The sequence below is a fragment of the Ursus americanus genome, chromosome 3 (assembly GCF_024610735.1).
Source record: "Ursus americanus isolate L20-20 chromosome 3, mUrsAme1.1.p, whole genome shotgun sequence".
Classification (NCBI taxonomy): Eukaryota; Metazoa; Chordata; class Mammalia; order Carnivora; family Ursidae; genus Ursus; species Ursus americanus.
In genome coordinates, this window is record NC_142129.1 from 48624792 (window position 1) to 48651448 (window position 26657).

General features: G+C 43.8%; 1 long non-coding RNA gene across 1 annotated transcript; it reads right to left on the reverse strand.

The window, feature by feature from the left end:
* Window positions 1-20030: 20030 nt before the first annotated feature.
* LOC123789580 (uncharacterized) lies at window positions 20031-25028 on the reverse strand. The gene is made up of 3 exons (XR_006778842.2): window positions 24786-25028; window positions 20830-20984; window positions 20031-20224 (listed from the first exon to the last, which is right to left on the reverse strand). It is a non-coding gene; the product is annotated as an uncharacterized LOC123789580 (long non-coding RNA).
* Window positions 25029-26657: the final 1629 nt, after the last annotated feature.

Below are 26657 nucleotides of genomic sequence, written 5' to 3' on the forward strand. Positions count from 1 at the left end.
CTGGGTGGCTCAGTAGGTTAAGTGTCTGACTCTTGATCTCAGCTCAGGTCTTGATCTCAGTGTCATAAGTTCAAGCCCCACGCTGGGCTCCATGCTGGGCCCAGCCTGGGCCCCTTTTAAAAACAAAAGAGAGAGAACACTATAAATATTCTACTTATTAAATAAAGAACTTGTTCATATATTTTTAAAATGCATAATTTATTGGTATCAAATTGCTATGACATTTAAGTTTCATTGGATATGTATAAAAGAATAATGTCACAATTTTATTTTAAAATCTCGATATTTACAATTACCAGAAAATGCATCCAACGAAATTATTTACACTTAGGAAACATGTGAAGGACTTAAATTTGTGCTGAGGGCACATAATTTTTCAAAGTTCCTGAGATGGAGTGGGGCAGGGGAGCCACGTAAACAACCTCGTGAAGACCGAAGTAGAGCTTCTGTGCTTTGGAAAGGGAGCTGCGAGCTGAGTGCACGATAAACATGGGACAGCACGGCCTGATTGTAACTGACATTTGGCAGAATCGCATGGAAGCTTTCCCTGAAGGGACAGGGAAGAAAAAGTGTGCTGATCGCTTATAAAATGTTGACTTAATAATTGCTGGTTTTAAATGGCCAACATAAATACGAATAATTACATTTTGTAGGCATTTTGGATTGTCATCTCTAGAGGCCAGAGAAATATGATAACGTAATTAAGACACTAGTCAAAGTTGAGGAACCCCTCTGCCGCTATAACCCGGAAAGGATTACGCTCAGGCGCTCGCATGAGTGGATGTAGACAGAACCCCCTTCACAGGGAAATAGCACGAACCCTTGCCCTGGAACAGCGTGCTCATTGAGTAAAGCCCCCCGTGCTGTCCAGCATGGAAGCCCTGTTGTACTTGACGCCTGCAGCTAAGATTTAGTGAGCACCTACTATGTGCCAGGCGTTGTGCTAAGAGGTGGTTTATGTACTGGTGAGCAAAAGGACCTGACCTGTTCTTGGCTGGGCTCAGTGTCCACGTCCTGGGGAGCATCAGATGAGCTTTGCTGGGGGAAGATAAGCAAGGAGAAGCTCAAGGCGCCATGCCTAGCACTAGCACGCCATCGAGGTCAGCTGTTCTGAATTAGTAAAAAGTAAAGCTGCTGCTACTGCTTACTAGTACTACCAGCATTCGTTCTAGCCCTAGTCACTGCCACCAAGATTACTACCTAGGTCCTGTACATTTTATTTCCAGAGGCACTGTTGGAAAGAGCACCAACCTGGACGTTGTTTTTTGTTTGTTTGTTTTTCAGTGTGCCGGGCACTGTTTTAAATACTTTACGGATCTCGCCTCATTTTTTCCTTGCAACGGGACACTCTTGTGTCCCTTTCACAGATGAGGCAGCTGAGGCACAGGGAAGTTAAATTACTTGCTCAAGTGCACACAGCTACTAAGGAGTGGAGCCCGGATTCGGTCCCAGGCAGTCCAGCTCCACGATACTGACTCTTCTCTCTTAATCCTAATAGAATTAAGAGTTAATATTTATGGAGCACTTAATCTGGATCAGGCCTTGCGCTAGCCACTTCACATAAATTATCTAATTTAATTTTCACAGTAAACTAACTCGGGCGTATTATCTCCAATTTACAAGGAAACGGAGGCATAAGGCAGTTAAGTAACTTGAGCAAGATCGCAATGCTGGCAGATGGCAAAGCGAGGACGTGGGGCGAGGATTCCCATCCAGATCCCCAGAAGCCCGTTCTCTGGAGTTCCATAGCAGCTCGTTTCCAGAGGCGCTTCCTCAGCTGAGGGCCTTAATTCAGGGCTTCCTTCGTTAGGGCCTCCCTGGCCACCTTTCATCCCATTGCTTACCCGCCGTCAGAAGCTGCTACAACGCAGGGCGCCAGGGTGGCTCAGTCGGCTGAGCGTCCAACTCTTGATTTCAGCAGGTCATGGTCTCAGGGTGGTGAGATCGACCCCTGCGTCCGGCTCCACACTGGGTGATGGTGTTAGAAGATGGGCCTTTGGGAAGTGATTGGGTCTTGAGGGTGGAGCCCTCATGAATGGGATGAGTGCCCTTATAAAAGAGCCCCCAGAGAGCTCCCTTACCTCCTTTCACCATGTGAAGAAACATCAGAAAGACAACGGTCTATAAGCCATGAATCTGGCTCTCTCCAGGCACCAGATCTGTCAGCACCTTGATCTTGGAGTTCCCAGCCGCCAGAATTCTGGGAAACAACATTCTGTTGTGCGTAAGCCACCTTGTCTGCGGTAATCTTGAAGGTCTTGAAGGATAAACAGGAACCCAAAGATGGAGAGAAAGGAGAAGAGCGGGGCGCCTGGGTGGCTCAGTTAAGCATCTGCCTTCGGCTCAGGGTGTGATCCCGGCGTTCCGGGATCGAGCCCCACATCAGGCTCCTCCGCTGGGAGCCTGCTTCTCCCTCTCCCACTCCCCCTGCCTGTGTTCCCTCTCTTGCTGGCTGTCTCTCTCTCTGTCAAATAAATAAATAAAATCTTAAAAAAAAAAAAAAAGAAAGGAGACGAGCACTCCAGATAGTGGCATGCGGAAACACATGGCATCACGGAGTTGCGCGCGGGATGGGGATCTCATATGGCTGTTGTAGCATGGGATTGTACATGTTGGAGGCCGGGGACCAGGTGAGGGAGGCAGGCATGGACCACAGAACATGATGGGCTCTATATGCAATGGCGGTGGATTTGGACTCTATGTTGAATGCCATGAGGAGCCTCTGAAGGACGGTAGGCAGGCAGAGATGTGGTCAGACGAGCATTTTGAAAAATAGCTCCTGCTGCAGAGAGCAGTGTGATCTGGAATGGGCATGTGGGGTGGGGGGCAGGGGAGATGGGCAGTAAGTCTGGAGGATGGTGGAGCAGATGGGAGGTCATGGTAGTAATCCTTCTGTGAAATTGCTCGAGACCCTTAGGAGGTGAAATAAGCCCAACTTAGATTTGGTCTGAATGTGGACAATACAAGAGAAAAACAAAACTTAGGCTGATAGATTTCTGGCTTGCAAAGTTTCTGGCTTACCACACTGGGAGGTGGTGGTGGCACAAAAGAGAAGGGAATTCGGAAGGATGGGTGACAGAAATTCAGTTCTGTGCAGAATGCAGGGATGGGGAACATTCATTGCCTCTCAAACTCAATCTTTTCTTCTTTTGCATCCGTGGAGCCTTTGATTTCTAGTTAAGCTGAATAACAACAACATTGTTCAGGTTTCTTTGGAAATCTGAATGGTTTGCAAACCGTAGGTACGGCCGTGGGACTCAGTTCTGGCCAGCGTGATAAAACTAAAGTACCAGGAGATAAGTCTGGGAATCATCCTGGAAAGAAGCCGATGCACACCTCTTATTCTCTCATTTTTGGTTCCTGAGCTCAAAGGAGCCTGGATCTCTGACAATTTAGTGGGGCAGAAGGCCACAGCGACCTTGACCTGCCTGCTTTCAGGTTTCACTCACGTGAAAAAGGCAAAGCTTTTATATTGTTTAGGCTGCTGTTAATTTGACTTTCAGTTACACATAAGTGAACCTCACTCTAATTAATTCACATCATTTGTGGGACTGATACTTTAATTCGAGGACTTGTGAGTATTATCAGCTCAAATAAATCGTTTTATGGTTATTCAATAAAAATCTTAGACACGTAAGATTTCATTTCTGTAACTCTGGTTTTCATTTCTACCAAATTCTCAGAACAAATCTTCCCGGGTCCCGGGGAATTCCAGGATATGGTGAAATGCATGTTTGGATCTTACTTCTCACCTCCTATATAATCCCAGAGAATTCCAGTTGGTGTTCTGTTAATCACGTCCTCTTGTTCCGTTTTTTGGCGCTCTGACATATGGGAGCCTTGCTGACTCTGGAGAGACTTTCCTTTCCAGAGTGAGCTAATGCCTAGAGATAGCAGACAACTCACCTGGGAGCACACCTTTCGTATGCAAATCAACAACCCAGGGCCCACACCTCCAACCTTCTCCTCTGTTGGGTTCTCACTCATTGAGCCACTATCTCCCTACCCAAATCACCCCAGAGCCAGAATACTAGACGACTAGAGATCGCTCCTACACACCAGAGACCACTGAAATTATCCCAGCTCACCAGGACTAAACCTGCTGACCTTGCTTTGGCCATTCCTTCCTGCGGAAACCACAATAAAGCCTCTTCCCCCCGTTTTCCCCTCTCTCCCTCTGCCTCCTACTGACCTTGATGCCCCCACAGGGCCCTGCATGGCATGCTGAGCCTTCTGTTTCTAGGGTTCTGATGGTATAAAAAGCTTCCTTTTCATGACAGTCTTTTCTGTGTCTGCTTGCCTCAGCCTACTTAATTCAAACCAATCCCAGGTATCCTTAAAGCAGGGTGTGCCTCGATTTCCCTGGCAGACGGACAATTCTTCAGCAGGACCGGTAGATAAGATGTTTTGGAAAGAGAAAGAGGCAAAGTGGGAGGACCCGATAAAATGTTCATTGATTCATTCACACGCATGGCATTTGCTTTACCAAGGTTCAGTGTTGCTGGGCGTTTTAGATTCGATGCGTCATTAGTTATTACTAAAATATTGTTATTAATCCTTAAAATAAGTACGTACATACCCCTCTAGGTGCTTACTGTTTCTCTTCACTGAATATTTGTTCTATTAATTTATGTTCCCAGTGCACTTATCAACTGCGTTTGGTACATTTACGCAGGTAAATTGTATGCTTAATAAGTAATAAAATACCTGCTCCTGGGAGCTTGTAGTTAAGAAAACTATGCTATTTAGAATTAATTTATATACTAGGTGGTTGTGACTAAAGTTGCCTTTCATTTATTTATATTTATATTTAATTTTATTTAATTAATTATTTATTTTATTATGGTATGTTAGTTACCGTACAGGACATCATTAGTTTTCGATGTAGTGTTGCATGATTCATTATTTGCGTGTAACACCCAGTGCTCATTACAACACGTGCCCTCCTTACTACCCATCACCGGGCTACCCCATCCCCCCACTAAAAGGAAAGAAATCCTTTCCCCGGGAGCCAGCTGAGCCATTGCCTTTCTTCTCGTTCCAAGTTGCCGAGGCCGAAACCATCATGCGTCGAGCTCCGCGGTTTGTTAGCAGAAGCTGAGGACTCGGTCGCACCTAGGGCGCTTCAGTTCCAGTGTATATATAGTCGAAGCCAACCCAGGATATAAACATCTGTATTTACACAACAGGTAGATTAAGAATAATTATGCACTTTCCAGAGGCTTTACCACTGAATGCTCTTTTCAGATGGATGAACCTGATATAAAGCGTGACTTGATTTGTAAAGCATCCCCTCCTGTAGGCAACGTTGGGAGACAGAATCTGTGGTGCGAAGGAAAGTGGGGGGGGAGGGGGGATGTGCAGACCCGGAACGTGGCAGTTTGTTTTTAGGTCCTTTGTGACTTGATGTCCATGTCTCGCCAGCTTCTAAGTTGAGACGTTCTTCAGAACATACTGTGGTCTGCAGAGACGCAGGCTTGATGGCCAAGTATTAAAAGGTTAATTGAAGATATAGAGTTCTAGCATTCCTAACGTAATGGGAACGCCAGCAGTCTTTGCAGGGGTCTAAATAACCTCGTCCTCACTAGAGCAGTGTATAGCTTTCTGGGCACGTTATAGGCACGATCTCCTCTGTCTTCGTAACAATCCCATGGAGGAGAAGGCAAGGTGATGTTTTCATCTCCGTTTCCCTGATCATGGTCCACAGTCACATGGGTCACAAGAGGTGGGCCTGGGACTCGAACACAAGCACTCTCCTACCAGTCTAGGGCATGTCCTATGACCCAGGAGCACCCTCTCCCCCTGCCCTTGGTTTGAGTGAGCCGGCAACCCCCGATTTATCATTTTGACTCCCTGAATTTTATATCATTTTATCATCTCTGCAAGAAAACCAGTCCTCCTTACTACTTCACTGGTGGGCCGTAATCAGCTCTGAACTGTGCATTTAGTGATTCCTGGTTGTCCTTTGTGACTGTAGATATTGATAGAGGAAAATATTTACTCCCGAAGCCCTATGGGCAAGTAAGTGTGGCTTTCCTGCCAAATATTCATTGGATTCTTCATAGTAAGAAGAAATGCGGAGAGACGCATTTATTTATTTGTGGTGATGAATGTTTATATAGAATGCGAATTTGAAATAATCCAGTTTTACAGAAATTATATTAACGGTGTCCTCTTTAGTAATACATGGCAAATACTGTCTTAGGAATGGAAAATTCAATGCAAGCATTAGAAAATAATTCTGCTGTAATAAAACACATCTTTAAAAGAAAGACTTTTAGGGGCGCCTGTGTGGCTCGGTCGCTTGAGCACCGACTCCTGGTTTCAGCTCCGGTCATGACCTCAGGATTGTGAGATCGAGCCCTGCGTGGGGCTCCATGCTCAGCACTGAGTCTGCTTGAGATTCTCTCTCCCTCTCTCTCTCTGCCCCTTCCACTCGTGCTCTGTCTCTCAAATAAAATAAATCTTAAAAAAAAAAAAAGAAAGACTTTTAAAAAGTCAGATACAATTATTGTCCAATGAATACGCACATTAGGATAGGCACTTCGAGAAGGTCAGCTTTGCCTGGAGTGAGACCTCAGGGGAGAGCCACCTTCACATCCTTCACTCAGAGGGGAATTCTCCCCAGAGTAATGGACGAAACAGCTCTGTGTTTTGACTTTGTAGACATCCTTGAGTTTTTGAGCAATTTCTTGACTTCTTGGCCAAACCCACTCTAAATGCAAAATGAGGCAATGAAAGTAATACCTATTCTATAATTAATTAGCATAATGTGGTGGCAATATGATGTGGGAGAAAGGTTATAGGTGTTCACATCCTCACCTTGCTTCTTCTAACCTTGTGATCTAGGATAAATTACTTAGATATTTGTGTCAAATTTTCCTTTTCTTAAACAGGAATGCAGATGCCTGATTTGCTAGGTTATTGTGAGTAGTACACGCAGCAAATATGTATGGCGTTAGTGTGTACTTGACACATAGAAGGTACTCGAAAATGTAAGTTTGCAAAGGTGAAAGTGAGATTCAGCTTGAGAAGATTCAGCCTTGATTTACCCATGTAGTCTAGATTTCCACCATAAATTCCCGAGAGCTAACAATAAGAAAGATTTTACTTGCTGTATATTCAACATGGTTCAGCCAAACCATGCAAAATGCTGTTCCCTAAGATTGGGATGTTAAATAGGTTTCATCTAATGTATCATCCTGATCTGTTGGTTGATTGCTCCTGCCTGAGAGCTGCGTCAAGGAGACCAAGACTGTGTGCGGCTTCAAAGGAAAGAGTGCGATCATGGATTAGTCATGTCTGATGTGGAGTTGGGAGGAGGAAATGGTGGCATGTGTCCAGGCATTTTCCTTGCCTAGCCTAAGATGCTCTTCCTCATGCCTTTACCCCAAGGCAGAAATTTCTCTAGTTCTCCTATTGCTGAAATGCATGCAAGATGCCCAGAAGTAATTCTTCACTATAGGTAAGAAAGGCGGCTTGTTTAAGTGAGACTATGGAAGGGCAGAGAGAAGGAAAACTGTTCTCCCTGTCTCCCATGTCTCCAAAACTCTATGCCGTGCCCCTAGTCCTTTAGCCACATGGAAATGTCTCCCATTTCCGAGGACAGTCCTGCCCTTTCATAACTACACGCCTTGGCGTGTGCTCTTTCTACTGCTGAGAATACCGTTCCCCATGTTTTGCCACTTGGCAAATTCCACTTACCCTTCAAGATCAAGCCCAAGTGGAGATTCTTACAGGAGGGAGGCCTGGTGGCTTCTGATTTTCCTTATGTCCCTGCTGCCCAGCTCAGAATAGGCTCTCAATAAATAAATGTTGTTTGAACAAGGCACATTGGTATAAAGAGGGAGATGTGGATGAGTTGGAAATCAGGAATTTTCCTGAGAAAATAATCCAGGTTTGAGTGCCATATTGCTTCCCCGTGGCGTTTGTTAAAGCATCTTGTTTGGGTGCCTTTGTATTTTGAAGGGGTGCTAACTCTGATTCAGGGTTAAGATAGAAAGCAAAGTTAGTATTTTCAGGGTTTTTTAAGATTTTTAAAAATGTATTTGTCAGAGAGAGAGAGTGAGCACAAGCAGGGAGAGCAGCCGGCAGAGGGAGAAGCAGGCTCCCCATGGAGCAGGGAGCCCCACACGGGACTCGATCCCAGGACTCCTGGATCATGACCTGAGCTGAAGACAGATGTTTAACAGACTGAGCCACCCAGGCGCCCCTCAAAGTTAATATTTGAAATGGGCTTACTGAATGATGGTGATTGAGTCTTACAGGATATAAGACTAGCAAGATTTGAACTTTAAAAAAATTGTGATAAAGTACAGCTAACGTGAAATTTACCATCATATCTGTTGTTACGTGTGTAGTTCAGTGGCATTAAGCACGTTCACACTGTTGCACAACCATTACCACTACCCATCTCCAGAAATCTTTTCATCTTGCAAAACTGCAACTCTGTACTGATTAAACAGTGTTTCCTTATCCTCCCTCCCCTCAGCCCCTGGCAACCACCGTCTGCTTTCTGTCTCTGTGAATTCGATTATTCTAGATAACTCAGATAAGTGGAATCACACGTACTTGTCTTTTGGAGATTGGCTTATTTAGCTTACTGTAGTGTCCTCAGGGCTCATCCATAGTGTAGCAGGTGCCAACATTTCCTTCCCTGTGAAGCTGAACAGCATTCCGTTCTATGGGAATTCCACGTTGTATTGATCATTCCTCTGTCCACGGACACTGGAGTTGCCTCCACCCCCTTGGCTCTTGTGATGAATGCTGTTGTGACCATGAGTGTACAGATAATCCTTTCAAGTCCCTGCTTTCAATTCTCTTGAGTGTACACCCGGATCACACGGTAATTTTATGTTTAATTTTTTGAGGAACCGCCATACTGCTTTTCCCAGCATCTGCCGCATTTCACTGCCCCGCTAATGGTGCTCAACGGGGTCCCATCTGTCCACCTCCTTGCCAACACTTGTTACTTTCTGGGTTTTCTTGGACAATAGGCATCCTAATGGTTGTGAGGTGGTATCTCGTTACGGCTTAGATTTGCATTTTCCTTGTTATTAGCGCTATTGATCAGCTCTTCATGTGCTTCTTGGCTGTTTGTATATCTTATTTGAAGAAATGCCCATTCAAATCCTTTGCCCATCTTTTTTTTTTTTTTTTTTTTAAAGATTTTATTTATTTATTCGACAGAGATAGAGACAGCCAGCGAGAGAGGGAACACAAGCAGGGGGAGTGGGAGAGGAAGAAGCAGGCTCCCAGCGGAAGAGCCTGATGTGGGGCTCGATCCCAGATCGCCGGGATCACGCCCTGAGCCGAAGGCAGACGCTTAACCGCTGTGCCACCCAGGCGCCCCCTTTGCCCATCTTTTAATCGGGTTGTTTGAGTTTTGTTGCTGAATTCTCAGAGTTCTTTATATAGTCTGGCTATGAACTCCTTATCATATGTGTCACTTGCAAATATTTCCTCCCATTCTTCATGTTGCCTTTTCACTTTTTTATGCCCTTGGTGCACTGAAGTTTTCAATTTTGATGCAGTCCAGTTTATCTGCTTTTGCTGTTGTTGCCTGTGCTCTTGGTGCCAGACATCATTGCCAAATCCAATGTCATAAAGATTCTCCTCATTGCCAAATTTAATGTTATAAAGATTTTCAGTATGTTTTCCTCTAAGAAATCCATTTTGAATTAATTTTTATATATGGTGCAAGGTAAGGGTACAACCTCATTGTCTCTCATGTGAATATCCAGTTTTCCCAACACCATCTGTTGAAAAGGCTGTCCTTTCCCCATTGAACAGTGTTAGTATTCTTGCAAATCCTTTGACCATAAATGTGAGGATTTATTTCTGGGCTACTTTATTCTGTTGCTCTCTACGTCTGTCCTTCGGCCAGTACCACACTGTTTTGATTACTGTATCGTTGTAGTAGGTTTTGAAATAAGGAAGTGTGAGAAATTGGGAATTCCGGGTGGCCCAGAAAGGGCCATTCCTTTTTGGCCATTCTAATCTGCACAATCAACTGTCTCTGGATATGTGCATTTGGGCCTTTGAAAAAACAAATCGTTAGACATAACTTGCCTATCCTCTAGCGCTCACACCTATGAATAACACTTTTTAGTTTATACAAATTCAGTTGCCAGAGATCACCTTAGTATCCTCTAAAATACAAGAGCAGCTTCGGTTTGGGCGTTTAAGGAAGTTTGAGGCCACCGTTATAGGCAGGCTGTGTCTGATGGAAGGTGGGAGAATTATTTTGCAAATGGAATGTCTAGAGTTATTATTTTCCCCACAGAGCGTGTTTATTTCTCTTTGACAGTATTTGGGGTGTGGACTCTATTTCTACCCGAGGAAAGAAAGCGGTATACAATAAAATCCTGCGGCATTAGGCCGGGTAAAACCAGATGTACTGATTTTCTTCTCGATGAGGACACCCATCTCAATAACTGAAGGAACTGAGAATGTTTGACGTTCTGTGAACACGCTAAGCTGACTTTAAGTGAAAGACGATCCCTGGTTTTTTCATTCTTGCTTTAAAAATAAACTATATAATTAAATGGCTATAGATACTGCTTTTGTGGGGAGGAAAACAGCAGCCGGATTCTTTGCAATCATGCCAACAGGGCAGTAGGTTTCCTAACCCTTTGGCAAAATAGAGAATCAATACCAATCAGGAAAAAATGCTAACAAAAGGGAAAATCTCACGGGAACCGCAGGCCATAAAAGATTTAAAATGTGAATAAAACATCACAGGTCAGCATTAAAATAGACAATACATTTCTCTGCCAAGACAAAGCATCTAGCCACCACGCAAAGGCACAACACGGACCCAACTGGACCAAGGGGACAGGAGAAAGCCCTGGACCAATCACTCGCCCCTTCACTTCCGTGTTACAAGGAGATGGTCACTCCAGAAACAACATTTGGGGTCAGACATTTCACCTTTTTTGAAGGTAAACATCTCTGGGAATAGAAATCTTGCCCATATGTTATTTCTAGGATTATTAGAACAAAGAAGTCAGACTTGCTTTTAAAATGGGAAAGATGTTGGGGCGCCTGGGTGGCACAGCGGTTAAGCGTCTGCCTTCGGCTCAGGGCATGATCCCGGCGTTATGGGATCGAGCCCCACATCAGGCTCCTCTGCTATGAGCCTGCTTCTTCCTCTCCCACTCCTCCTGCTTGTGTTCGCTCTCTCGCTGGCTGTCTCTGTCGAATAAATAAATAAAATCTTTAAAAAATAAATAAATAAATAAAATGGGAAAGATGTTTACCTGTTGGTAATTTTGTAAGTGAATAAGATGCTTTGAAATACGACCTGGGGGAAATTACGAAGTCAAAAAAAGGTCCAGTATAGATAGACTGCGTTCCGCCCGAAAGGAAGCTAAAGTCATCTCCAGCTGGAAGGGTTTTAGGGACTCAGTGGAGAGGAACGCTCAGTAGCCGATAATTCTTTGGGATGATCAGTTCTCACTGAGTGGCCTCTCATCAAGGGAATTTCCGTATTTCAAAGCCAAATTCTTAAAACAAAACAAAACAAAACCAAAGCAAAACAGAAAACAATGTTTTGGCATCCAGCCATTATCAAGGGAATGCATTTGGCAAATATAAATAAATTTTATTATTTTTTGCCAAATTATGGAGCGTGGTCCTCACCACTTGAAAGAATGCAATCAACCTGCAATCAGAGGCAGCCGATGGGAGGTGACCCCAGGCGACCTGATCTCACTCGTGTCCCTTAAAGTCACTGGTCTACCAGCCCTCAAGTCCTAATGGTCTCAGTTCCACAGTCAGGCTTGCCAAGATAAATTAAATATCTATCTTAATGACTAGAGTGTATTAGAAACTCGCACTGGATTTCACAGCACTTTAAATTTAGAATTTAGAATGTTTTCAAAACAGTTCGTAGAACTAAATATACGTCCTTGTGTTAAAAAGAACTACAGACTTTACTACAGAGCCTAGTAACAACGTCTAGTTCCTGTTCCTGTTTTTCAACTGGCCATCTGGCTTTTCCTGATCTTCTGGAGTTCACGTCATAATGGCTACTGCTTACTGAGCACATATGAATGTGCATGGCAGTATGTTAAACCCTTTATTGACACGGAATTTTGCATTTAATTCTCATAACATCCCTATGAGATAGAGGATGTTATTACAGCCACTTCAGAAATAGAGAAACCGAGGCTTGGTGAACTTGGCCAAGGCCACCCAGCTCTTCCACCGAAAGTGAGCCCAGGCAGTTTGAAGCCAGAGTGGGCTCTGGAAAGGCGCTGCCTGCTCCTTCCTTCAGCGCTCAGGCGGGGTGGATCGTGTCAATATTCACATGCGTCTTACCTGATTCCTCGGCGAATGTCCCCGTGCTGGGACTGCCAACATTTTCAGTCCTGATGAATTTCATCCCATTTTCTTCCTTTTAGTTTTGTCTCACCCATTTGTTTCCCCTTTTCCGGAATTATTTGTCTTACAGGATCTGTAGTTATCTAGAGATAACTTGTTTCTCGGTGTTAAATGAAACTTATATTGTTTGATGTACCGTCCTGGCTGTTCTAGCTTGCCTGGCTTCGGTGATAGCGTTTTTTAGCTCCATTTGGAGGCAGCCTGTGGAGGAGATCATTGGCATCTGGTATTGACATATGAACGTGTGAGAGCTACAAACTACCACGACAGCGTCTGATAATGCGGTATCTCTGCTGCCCTTTGCCTTGTTCTTCTTCAAATGGTGACATAGACCGCTAGCACCGGCTGGATGTTTTCCTCAAGCAATCATAGTTGTGGAAAGATCTAGAATGCAGCGTTTCTTTTCTCTCTCTCTCTTTCTCTCGATTTCTTTCTTTCTTTTGTGGTTACTCTTCCTTCAGATAAAGTTGTTGTACAACTGGTCTCCAACAGGGAATATTCTAATTAAGCCATGTAAGAAGAACTGAATGGTGCATACTATATTTGTGAGCAATGAAGCAAAAAAGTCAATGTTTCATGTTCATGATAGCAGAATTTATCATAGCTAAAAATAGAGAATAATGTAAATATGCCTAAATAAGGGATTGGTTAAATAAATTATATGCCATCCATGTGTTGGAATATCATGCTGCCCTGAAAAGTCATATTTTATTTTATTTTTTAAAAAGATTTTATTTATTTGAGAGAGTAAAAGAGAGAGCGCGTGCAGGGAGAGAGGCAGAGGGAGAAGGAGAGAGAATCTCATGCAGACTCTGCATTGAGCATGAAGCCCAATATGGGGCCGGATCTCACGACCCTAAGATCATAACCTGAGCCAAAATCAAGAGTCAACACTTAACCGACTGAGCCACCCAGGTGCCCCAGAAAAGTCATATTTTAGAACATATTTTAAAGGTATGGGAGAGGGCGGCTGGGTGGCCCAGTCGGTTAGGTGTGTGCCTTCAGCTCAGGTCATGATCTCAGGGTCCTGGGATCGAGTCTTGGGATTGAGTCCCGCATCAGGATCCCTGCTCAGCGGAAAGTCTGCTTCTCCTTCTCCCTCTGCCCCTCTCCGCCTGCTCGTGCTCTCTCTCACCCTCTCTCAAATAAATAAATAAATAAAGTCTTTTAAAAAAATGTATGGGAGAAATGTTTATGATAGATTATTAAGTGACAAAAACAAATGATAAAAGTAGTATGAGTTATTCCTTACTTCCAGAATTATTTAGATGTATATTTTTTCTTTTCTAAAAATATTGTTTTAAAATTTTTGCTTTCATGTTTATCATTGGTTTATAATTTTTATTATTGTGGATAGATACCTGGTCTCTATGTTATTGATTCTTTGGAATTTTCGGAATTTTCTTCTGAGTTGGTACGGGTCTTAGGCGCAGCCAATTTTTATACTGCTATAGTGGCCAGGCTTTCATTTCACATGATAGTTCAAAATTAACTTCCATATACAAGATTGAGCTTCTGGTCTTTCTCAGGTATTTCCCAAACCAAGGTGTATGGTGTTAATGTTTGTGCTAGATACTTATCTAGATTTTGGAATGTAAAGGATACGCCTTTGGCCAGGTCTAGTTTACAATCCTACATCAGAGCCTATGAGATTAACCATTTGGGGGGGGCAGGGGTTGACATTTTATAATTTAAATATTAATCAACAGAGGATGATCTATTGGTTGACTTTAGCTATAGATCAGGATTTCTCAGCTTTAACATTGATATTTTGAGCTGGATAGTTTTTATTGGGTGTGGGGAGGGGCTGTCCTGTGCAGTGTAGACTGCTTGGAGGCATCCTTGGTCTCTACCCACTAGATGCCAACAGCAAAGCCCCTCTCCCCAACCATGACCATTTAAAATGTCTCCAGACATTGCCAAATGTTCTCTAGGTAGCAAGATCACCCCCAGTGGGGAAACCACTACTACAGAAAAGTGGCAAGTTCCCTTTTAAAAGTAGTGACTAAACATGAGTTTCACTGAGTCCGTAAGCACATTTACTGAGTATTTGGTGTGTATAAGGCACTGTGCTTTTACCTAAGCAGTTTTATTTAGACGTGGAGAAAGAAAGCTATCATCAGCCTGATTCTCACGAAATCACCAGTGGGACACAACAACATTGTAACACCAGGCTTCCATCTGTATAATAGAGGCAATCACTTCGTCTTCTTACAGCTCTTGGGAGAATATATGCACAAGGGTCAAAGACTGTTTGGACGTAGCTGTCACTCAATAAACTGCGGCTTTACTATTATCATCCAGTCTGAGCTCATGCATAGAGACCCGGGCCATCCACCAGCTTGGCTAGTTGTCCCTTCATCTCAAGATACACGCCACACCTACACGGCTTTCTGAAATGTTATCAAAACAACCTCAGTGTCCATGAGCAAATGAACAAGTAAACTAATGAGTTAAAAAAAATAATAACATAAGCAAACAAGTATCCAGCCAATAGTTAAAGCTCACACCGCAAGGTCTTTGTGCATTGGGAGAACAGGGATCTCAGCATCAGCATATGGCCCGTGCACGCTCTTTCTGTCTTGGGTGACACATAGACTCCACAGCTGGAGAATGAATGGTTGTTCGGAGATTTCTCCAGCCTGGTTCATTATCTGTTTTAAACTGCGAGGGCTCCATCTGAGCAGGCCAACAGGAAGCCTGCTTTTGATTTAACAGTGCTCTGAACAAGCTCCTTCTATGGCTTTCCAAGAATTAATTACAGAGCTTAGGAAAGGCGCCTGCCGCAAAGTCCCATGGATGGCTTTCTGAGCAATTACAGCAGCCGCATTGAAGCCAGCAGCATCAGAATTTCCTTGGAGGGTGGCTTGGAATGAGAGGACTGACTTGTGGAAATAGAGACACACGGGGTTCCCATCTATAGCTAACAGGGGAATGTAAAGTCACAAAGTGAGAAGAGATGGGTGCACTGTCACACAACATCTGGGTTATTGGGCACTCGTCGACTTGGGCTTGTGTAATTTGACCAAAAAAAGAGAGAGAGAGATTGTTTTGATATGTAGCAATTGGAGCGCTGTAGAGGGAAGGAAACAGCAAAGTGCTCTTTGGGGAAGCGTGGAAAGCTGAAGAATGCTGGGATTTAATTGCACGGCCGAGCGGCGCAGAATCCCGCAGACTGCCGTGCGTGCAACTCTGGGACATGGCAGACACATACACCGTGGCTCTTAACTAACTGTGGCAATAGAGTGACTTCCCGAGGGCACATTCACTGTAGGAGGGCAAACCTCATATTGCCGGATTCCTTGCCAGAAAGTTTCTGTCGGTTGCGTCGGCAGCGTGGGATGGCAGGATGCAGAGGTGAGGCCCGTAGGAAGCCACCCGAGAAGGTGGTTCCTTTGCTGAGCGAGCAAGGACCGCAGCGGCCTCCCTGGGACAGGTGCCGGCTGCCCCCCGCGGGGCGCGCTCGCTTCCCACTGGCCGTCGGAGGAGCCAAAATGACTTTCCATAGCTACTTGGGGAATGAACGCTGTGATAAATGACGTGGCACTGGCAACCTCACAATCCAAACTTTTTTTTTTTTAACCAGTTTGAGGACATTGTAGGGTAGGGGGAAAGCCTCGGTCTCTCATTCATGATGGTAATGGTGGTAGGTTTCAAAAGGGCAGAAACTTCTATGTAAGCTCCTGCCAGTGCAGTAGAGGGCCCATGGCGCTTACTTCGGGGTCCCTCTCACTCAGGACCCATGTGTGCCCTCCCTCTTTTGGCGACTGGGCCAGCTCTGCAGACATGAAACTTAGTCCTCCAGTGACAGTAATTAAAGAAAGTGGGCTCTGGGACTTTACTGCATTTTCTGGTGTTGTCTGATGCCAGTGTTTTCCTGCACACAAGAAATTCCATGCTTGCTTCTCGCCCAAACCTCTGTGAATTTTCTGTACAGACGCCTCAGGACCCCTGGCCAAAGGCTGTGACCATATAGAGAAAGATAAATTTAAAAATTAAATGTGCTTCCCTGGTTTTGGTTTTCTTTCAGGGGCTGTTTAAAAAATAAATCGTCGTCAAACAATCCTTTTGCTCTTAATCATCTCTCCCTGTTCTTACATCGTTGGGAAAATGAAATTCTCTGTTTAGATGAGCGGGTCATTCTCATCAGCTTTTACCAGATAACATAAGCCCCTTAGTGGTCTTGTCCAGTCTCCCGGCTTTCCCAGGGGGCTAACTCCCAAACTGACACCTTCCTCCTAAGACAGGCTCACACCTCTCCCATGGCCACACCCCAGTGCCTGAATTCACTGCTGCAAACTGGCTCTCCCCGCGGGCTCCCCCATGCAGGAAATGGTCTTCCAGCGGCTCAGGCTAATAGCCTTGGCATCGGCCTACACTCTTCTCTTTTCCTCGTCCCCTCCCCACACTGGCCAGGTTGCCAGGAAAATCTGTGGCTCTTTCTTCAAAATATATCCAGAATCCAACCATTTCTGCCCTCTCCTCTGCTAGCCCCGTGGCTGGGCACCTTTGTCTCCCAGCTGGATGACTTCCATGTGAGGCTCTAGTATCTTCTCATTGGTCTCCTCATCTCTACCCTTGCCTCTGAAGTCTGTTCCCAACACAGAAGCCAGAGCGAATGGTCCTTGGAACCCCAAGTCTCTTCCTGTCACTGCTCTGTCCACAGCCCCCCAGGGAATCCCCATTTGGTATAGAGCAAAGCCAGGGCCTCACAGTGGGCTGCAAGGCCCTGCATGAGCCACGACCCCCAGCCTGCTTTGCTCCCTGACCTCCTTCCTTCTACCCCCCTCTTGCTCACTGTGCTCCAGCAGCACTGGCTGCTGGCTGCTCCTACCTTAGGGCCTGGCACTGACTGTTCACTCTGCTGTCATGTTCTGCCCCTGCCAGAAATCCACAAGCCTCACGGTCTCACCTTCCAGTAAGCTCAAATATTGTCAGCGAGGCCTGCTCTGGCCGTCTATTCAGAATTGCAATCTGCCCCACTTCCCCTCTAAATTCCAAACTCTGCTTATCCGTTGGCATTTTGTTTTTCTCTAACCCACATCACCTTCTAAAATACTATATAATTTACTTATTCATTGTGGTCATTCTTTCTTTCCTGTCTCTCCCAATTAGGATGTCATCTCCTGAGGGTAGATATTTTCGTGTATTTTGTTTAGCAATTATCCCAACTGCCTAGAAATTTCCTTGCACACAGTGGGTGTGCAACAAATATTTGTTGAATAAATGAAACACTTTCCTTCACCATATTTAAAAATGCATCAGTTACTATAGAAATAGGCAAAGGATTCAAGAATTGAGAGGAAACCATAAGAATCACGTTTTGGATCAACGTCATTATTTTCTCCTCTTGACCCATGGTGTATGATAGAAGAGTCAAATCTTTCAAATTTTACATTCATTAGGCTGAAAACTGCTCCTGTCTGCAGGGAGCAATCGGCCCGGTTTGGTCCTGTCTTCTGAGCCTGATACAGAGCTCTGCAGGTGGGAAATGCTCTAAAACCTGAGTTGAATGAACAATGAATGAATCCAGGGGTTGGCCTTTCCCTCCATACGAGTGTATATGACAGATGGCTAGTCTAGGTCATCAAAACAACTGAAACTATTTACATATGATTGTTTTACTAAGAGGTAAATTGACTCATTTAAATTATTATTATTATTATTATTATTATTATTATTATTTAATGAGGGGTGGAGTGGGGCAGGGGCTACTATGGTGGAAAGAATAGACCTGGGAGTTGAAAATCCTGGATACTGATTCTGGCCCCCACATACCATGTTTAATTTTTATTTATTCAAGGTAAGGGGGTGACCTTGTAAAAACCATTTCACTTGTCAGAGTGTCTGAGTATCTGTTTCCTTTTCTAAAAATCATGGAAAGTAGTCGAAAAATCTGAAAGGTTGTTTCCAGCTCTAAACCTTCTTTCTTTCTAAGAAAAAGAAGCAGTAATTTTGCCCACTTTCCTTCCCTTCCTTTCTCCATCCTCCGCCTTCCCTTCCTCACCATCTAAGGACGAAGCTGTGCGAAAAGTCACTTGAACGGGGGACTTAGCCACCCAACCATGGGTGCACCTCGACCATGTTTGAATCCAGGATCTGCTTCTTACCAGCTGCACGCGTTGGGGTTAATTATTTAACTTTGCTGAGCGTAATTATCTTATCTGAAAAAAGGGATAAAGAACTCCCAACCTACAGGCCTACTGAACGGATTACATGAGATCGCATGTATTGCGTTGTACAAAATCTGGCCCAAAGTTCCCATGGGTAGACAGGAGCTGTCGCGAGAGGATGCGTGGGAAGGGGAGAAGGCACAGCTGGTGTTTGAAAATTGGAGTAACTCAGAGTTGGGAAGCATGGATGGGAATGAAGTCATAAAAGTTTGCAAACTGACCTGCGGGGTTGAGGTTCTCAAACTCGTTTAGATTAAGACGCGCATAGAAAATAACAAAAGGATTTTATAACTACATTTTTGTTTTGTTTTTTTTAAAGATTTCATTTTTAAGTAATCTCTGTACCCACCATGGGGCTGGAACTCACAACTCCAAGATCAAGAGTCATTCGCTTGCTTCACTGACTGAGCCAGCCAGGCACTCGGGCAACTACATTTTTGTAAAAAAAAAAAAAAAAAAAGAAAGAAAAGAAAAGAAATTGTCACTGCCTTTTCCTTCTTACTTTTTGCTTTGGCTAATAGAAAAGAATGTGGCCCCTCCATGGTAGATGGGTATGTTTGACCAAACGCTCTCTTCCCAGCTCTAGAGAATAAAAGGCCTACCTGTGTGAGAGAGTAAACGCCTGTCCTCTGAGAGTCTAACCTGGACTCAGTATAATATAAGCCTATGATTTTCTAAATCAGAGTAAGCTATCCAAAAAAAGTGCCCAAGTGCATATTTTTCCTCAAAAGCAAAATTCATGAACAAAACCGATGGCCGAAGGACGGTCTCATTCATGGTGTCTGACAAAGTCCCCCGTCTCTATATACACGAGCATTAGCCTCCTCTGTGAAATTTGAGCCCTGCATATGTTTAATTAGATGTGATTTCTGGAGATAAAGAAGAATGATTAAATTATCCAGACTCCAGAAAAACAAAAGATCCTTATTTCAGCCATCCATCAGGCCTCGACATCTAGAGTATTACATGCTATAACTCAAATGAAAATATTTCACCTAAAAGTACAGTGCCCCTGTCCATGATATCATTAAAGGAAATCATTAAGCATTTATGCAGCACTTTGTGCCGGAAAAGTGCTTTACGGTTATTTTTATTGCCCACCAAAACCCTCTGAGGCAAGTCCTTCTCTCCATCTTAAAACCAACGCAGAGAAGAGATTAAATTACTTAGGGTCTTGGAGAAAATAAATGACTGTATCAAAATAAGACCTTTGAGTGCCAAAGTCAGCTGTTTTATTTGATCCACTGAACCATTAGGTTAGAAGTTTATTCACTGTGTAAAGCGTTATCCGATTTGGGATTGACTCATTTTTCTTGGACACCTAGGTCACTGGTGGTGTAGACCGGGTACAAAAGCTACTTATTTACAGTCACTTACACTCCTCACGAGCATCTCTGAAGAGCACCGAGTTCCTGACGAAATGTAATTAAAAAGGAAAAAAATCAATGTATTTTAAAAGATTGGCTTTATTGTACTAAATAATAAATAACCATTGGCATCTGTGGCTTAGCCCTCAGACTATGGTTTGCATTCCAGGGGGCAGGGCTCTCCTCCATCCAGAGACTCAGGGATCCAAGCACCTTCCATGTCAGTGTGTGTCCAGGCCGCAGTGAAGCAGGAAGTAGGTGAAGGTGAGGTGGGACTCGTTTCTGTGCTGAAGCATCCTGGGTCACAGTGATGGACACACTGTCAGCCCTTCTGCTTATAAGGCTTTTGGCCACAGGTAGTCACATGGCCCCAGGGACCAAACTGTCAGAGGCTGGAAACATCAGCAAATGCATGGGCCATTTGGACAGCCCTATTGCCTCTTCTCCTGGCTGATTTTGGTTTGACTTAAATTCTCTCATTTGAACTTTGAATTCAAAATGTTAATGATAACATTTAGTCAACTTTTGCCTGAAATAGGTGCCATACTACCCTTGCCATCTCTCTTTTATGGCCTCACATCTCCTGAGGCTGTGTTATTTTCAAAGTCCCTTCACAGACTTCATCTCATCTGATTGCAACAGAAAGAGAATTTCTGGTGGTCAGAGGGACTGCCATACTTCCTTTTCATTTCCTCCAGTCCCACACCTGTGGGACCTGTGAAGCAAGGTCTACGGTTTAAGGAGAGTATGTCCTGTTCGCTCAGCCCGTGGAACTGGTCTACCACACAGGATTAGAGTCTGAGGAAGTATTAATTTTACACCTGGAACTAGGTCTTGGTGGACTGCCACCTCATCTCTTGCTCATGGTTAGCGACGTCAGTATACGCTCGGCGCCATCTTACCTGTGTTTGTGGAAGCTGAGAAGATTGGAGGCTGGAAGGTGGTGGGTGGCATGGGACCGGCACAGCTGAGTCTGGGAGCCAAGGTAAAGCCCTACTGCTCCCCAAACTCCAGAACCACGTGCTGGGCTCTGTTCACACCCTTATCTAGAGTCTTCCTTTCAGGGATTAAGAAGAGAGTTAGGAGAGGATTCTAAAAATAAAAGGGCACTAAAATGAAAACAAAATGTGAAATGGCATGGAAAGAAAGAAGTAGTTGAAAGTTCTGGATTATGGAACAATTCCCTTTGGTGGTGGCGAGGGCCAACTTGGATTTCAACTTGTCCTTCTCATATATTTTCTTAAAATGTTATTGCCAGTAAAGCAGATCGATCCCCTGGACCGGTTTCTGAAGAAGGCCAAAAATGAATTTGTTTACAGATTGACTGGTCAGTGCTCTGACTTTAGCCTCCAGGTCTTCAACTAATGCTGGCAACTTTGACCTAATTTTGGGAGGCGATTATATTTGGCTGGGTTGCTCAGCTCTTTCTCAGAACCTCTTCTCAGGACACTTGCCAAATGCTCTTTTTGTAACTGTGTTGTAAAGTCTGAGGAAAGTTGTCTTGGGTCATTGCCCAGGACCTAATGCCCCAATTGTAGACATACATGGTTGCAGTCTTTATGTTCCATGAGGGCTGAAGCCAGACATCAGCAGCCTTCCCTCACAGCTCTTCAAAGCTAGAAAGGCTCTCTGAACTCCAGCAGTTGCCTGACGGGAAGCAAAGAATGTTTACCTCACTATATGGTAGCAATTCCTTTGTCCAGCACGGCCCTTCTCACTGGCTTTAAAACCAGGGTTCTCTTTCATAGATCACAGATTTCAAGCTTGATGTGCTGGAAAGGCTGGTATAGCTCCCTTCCCCACTATTCTGTCCTCTGACTGGAATACTTGGGGTGGCTTTCTGTTTCTTACGATCACACATGTCCTAACTGAGCCTTTGGAAATTGGAACGTATCTAGAGTTGACACTGAAATGTAATCACATCTCACCTCTCCAAAATGTGACTATGATGTTGTTGCCTTCAGAACATTCGTATTTCTTTTGAAATCATAATGATTATACCAAAACCCAACCTCTTTTTTAGCTTTGTTTTTTTTTTTTTAAGTGGCATTTAATCAGAAAGGAACTATATATTTAGAAACGAGGGAAGAAGGTGACTCGGAGGAGTTGGGTGAGGGAAAAATGAGGAAAGAATAAAACTGTCCACATTAGCTTTTGCTGCTGGGTTGTGAGCTATTCTTATCCTGTCAGCACAATTAATGAGGGAAAAATAGTCCCCAGCAGCAATGTGGCTGGAGGCACTGATCTGCCCTCCCTGCCCCTCACGCCAAGAGAGACAAGGTCTAGAGCAAGTTTCCCCAGTGGGAGTTACTGGGAAAGTGACTTCTTGGCCCGGATAAAACTTTCTGTCTTTGTCAACCTCAGGGGCAACTTGATTTAGGGCCAAGAGCGTTCATAGAGCTGCAAATGCAAGGGAAGAATCTCTCTCCTCGAATTGTTGACAGTGTAGACAGGGAGGAAATACTGACACACTAGAAATGATGAAAGGAGTTTACAAAGCAATGGACAATCCAGAGCTGGCCTGGGGGATTCACAGGGAAGTATCTAGAAAAAAGAAAGCTTTCACCCCAGGGGAGCTGGGAAAGACTTCTGGAGAAAGGGGATTCTGGGCAAATCTCAAGGGATAAGCAGCTAGAGATCAATGGGGAGAAGAGGGAAAGAATGTAGATGGCAGAACACATGTTGGAATGATGGGAGCAGAGTGACCTGATTAGGGGGAAGGCTTCGTACTGAGTTCTGTCCGTTAAGACTGAAAATTTTCTTGAGTTTCTGCCATCTCCACCTAAGGACCACGGACACCTGAATCCACCTTCCATAAAAGTGTGAACTATTAATTTAGTCTGCGTGATCCAAGACAATAGCCAGCTTTATTTTGTACATTACAGTTAGGCTCATCAGAGATTTCAGAAACTGCATAATTTTTTGTGTGTGAGCCCAGAAAGAAATGTGACAAAATATCCTAATAAGAAAGTCACCTTCTCTCTCTCTCTTTTAAAAGATTTTTTAAATTTATTTGAGTGAGAGAGAGAGAGAGAGCACGAGCAGGGGGAGGGGCAGAGGGAAAGGGAAAAGGAGACTCCCCGCTGAGCAGAGAGCCAAACCCCTAGGGCTCAAACCCAGGACCTTCGGGTCATGATCTGAACGGAAGGCAGACGCTTAACTGACTGAGCCACCCAGGCGCTCCCACTTCTCTTATTTTTTAAAAGAAAACTTTAAACCAACATTTCCATACGTTTCATTTTTTTGTTTATAATTTGCATATGCAATTCCTAATTTTTCTTAGGGACTAGTAGCAATGGGTAGTAATAATAAATTAGAGTAATAAGAAAACCTTACATTTTACATTTACAGGGCATTTTCATATCTATTGTCTCATTTGTCTCATTACCATTCCAAATGTTTATCCTTCCTGCAAAGGGTTTTCCACAAAGTCACAGAGCTGACTAATGGAAGACCCAAAATTCAAGCCCAGGTCTCTGACTACCAGTCTATCACCCTCCCCACCACTGGGCCACACCACCTGTGCCAACAGCAGAAGTATCTATTATACTGGCTAAGATGAAAACCAGCAGTTCTCCATGTGGATGAGAACCTAGCAAGCCAAGGATTCTCAGTCGCTACTGGTGGGAGCATTAATTGATAGGCATCTTTTAGAAAAAGCAGTTTAGGGACGCCTGGGTAGCGCAGTCGTTAAGCGTCTGCCTTCGGCTCAGGGCGTGATCCCGGCGTTCCGGGATCGAGTCCCACATCGGGGTCCTCCGCTAGGAGCCTGCTTCTTCCTCTCCCACTCCCCCTGCTTGTGTTCCCTCTCTCGCTGGCTGTCTCTCTGTCACATAAATAAATAAAATCTTAAAAAAAAAAAAAAGAAAAGAAAAAGCAGTTTGGCAAAATGTATTAAGAAACTTAACACTATTCCTGGGGCGACTGGGTGGCTCTGTCATTAAGTGTCTGCCTTCGGCTTAGGGCATGATCCCAGGGTCCTGGGATCAAGCCCCACATTAGGCTCCCTGCTCTGCTGGGAGCCTGCTTCTTCCTCTCCCACTCCCCCTGCTTGTGTTCCCTCTCTCGCTGGCTGTCTCTCTCTCTCTGTCAAATAAACATATAAAATCTTAAAAAAAAAAAAAAAAAGAAAAAGAAAAAAGAAACTTAACACTATTCCTATACTTTGGCCCAGTAGTTTTACTTCTAGAATCTACTGTAAGTGATTACTGAGAGTTGTGGCCAAGGACTTACATAGAAATGAGTTTACCAGAATGCTACTTATAATATCCAACAATAGGAAATTAGTTAAGTACATTCTAATGATGCAATATTATCAAAGTCATTAAGAATCTCATTTTTGAAGATTATTGCTAAAAAATATTGAGAAGATACTTATAAGATCAAATGAAAAATATCAGCATGCAGACAGTGTAACTGGCAGAGAGAGAGAGAGAAAAAAAAAGAAATACATCAAAATGTTAGCAATGCTTAAGTGTGGGTGATCAGATGACACATATTTTTAAATTTTATACCCATTTCCCATGTTTCCCATAGAGAGGATGTAGTAATTTTATACTTAGAAAAAGATTATATTTAAAATTTGTAAAATGGTAGAAACAGTGGATTATACCCTAAAAATAAGGAGTCATTAAGGGTTTTAAGATCATCATTTTACCTAGACTGGTCTATAAACTGCATGTCTCATGTTCAGGGGAAAAAAAAACAAAAACAAAAACAAAAACAAATAAAAGCAGTGCTAACTTGTTACATTTCCAAGGAGAAAAGTCAGGATTCGTAAGATGAAAACCACAATTGCAATGGAGCGTGTGGCAAATATTTAAAGCTAGAAAAGTTGGGCTCTAAATAGTTGACTCACTTCCCCCGTCTAGGCAAGTTGTACTCAGCACGTCGGAGCCGGGCTCTAGGCAGCCTTTGTGCAAGCCATTCTTCACGGTTCTTCCACCAAGTGGCCATCTGACTTCTTCAGAACTTCACTGTCTTTGGCCCTGGCGATAAAGAGGAACACACTCATCAGGGAGCAAGAGAAATCGCAAGCAGAAAGAGCAGAGAGATTCTGGAACTTTCTAGGTGGGAGAACAGGCGGGAAAAGCAGCCCCAGCATTCAGGGTTAACACTTTGCTCTTTGAGGAGCCTTCAGTCCTTGGAGGGCTTCCAGTCTGAACTCGCAGAGTTCATCAACAGGAAAACAAATGGCTGGCATGCTCTGTATTTACTCTGCCTTTCTCAAGGTTGCAACATAAATTTCCCAACTTTGCAAGCTGTTAAAGCCGAGGAGACATTTTGGGAGCTCAGGGCCTTTCCTCCAGTCTGTGTGACCCACGTGTGGCCCCGTTTGGCGGAAATCTAGGTAGCAGCCCTCTGGGTGCCGGGGGAAGACAGTGACGGCACTGTGGACTCTCCCAGAGCAGACAGTGGGGGCGGGAGGGGGGCGGAACGAGGGCCGGAAAACCTGAATTCTGCAAATGAGAGCTGCCCGGCTGCCTTGGAAAAAATCCACTTAGGCCACAGGAGCAAAAGCTCCGAGACCTTCTCTCTGGGGGAATTTATAGCCGGCTTGCCATGCAAAATACCCAATGGTGTTTTAGTAAAGTGGTGTCCCAATTGTAATATAGCGAGATCAGTTCTGGAAGCAACCTTCTTCAACACCATGGGAATATTTGTGTTCTCATTTTGCACAGTTCCAATTAGCAGAGAAGCTAATGCTGGAAACCGCCACATATAATCCAGAAAAAACTGTCAACGTAACATTATAAAAATTGAATATGTGTCAGAAATGGATTTAGATTCTTTAGGTTAATATTATTTTTGCTATTAGGTAATGAACTGACATTAATTTACTTGAGCTGTGTGATTAGGTTAATTTACTCCAGAATAATCTTGCATTTTAAAAATTAAAAATGGTAGCCATATCTTCTCATTATCAATCAAAGTAGCATCAGCACCCCAGCAACACCGCCATCTTGTACTCAGTTGTGCTCTTACAGTCACATAAGTACTAAAAATGACAAGTTACCATGCTCAGATAGATCTTCTGTTTAAGTACCTACTAATAACCGTCCATTTGTGAATGGTTAAACTTAATCAATTATTTTTCCTATAAGCAGGATACCCCTTTTCATAAATAGAAATCTACAAACAATATTAGAGCAGTTTGAATCTTATATCTGGGAATGCTACCGCATGGAAAACGAAAGAGGCTCTCACACACAAAAGAAAGCTAAACAGTTTATCCTTTTTTGACCTTCGCAAATATAAATGCTCTATCTACGGCTCTATAAATTGTTTGAACCCTTTAATGACTCAAATGTGCTGATAATGTTCCTGCACTTGCTGAAACTATGGTGCTGTTAATATTTTGAAAATTACTTTAATTAACCTTATTTCATCTTGTAGTAGTTACAGAACACTTTTATATATTTTAAGTATGCATTAATTTGTATCGTCATTAACCTTGGATTTTGCCCTTGGTAATTACGATAATTTGTAAGTTGGGTTGAGCCAGGTGCCAGCGCCTGAGAGCCATACATATTGTGGGTCCTGTCACTAGCTCGAGTAGTCAGATTCTTCCGTTTACAAGGGGCCGAAGAAGAACTTGGAAGGGTAGAAGTGGAGGGGGCATGGTCCAGCAGAAAACTCCCAGGGATGGATTTTATGCAGCCAGCGAGCGTGATGGAGAAGGAGGGATTCTTCTGAATGGCCACGCCTGAGTTGGGCACCCACCCCACCC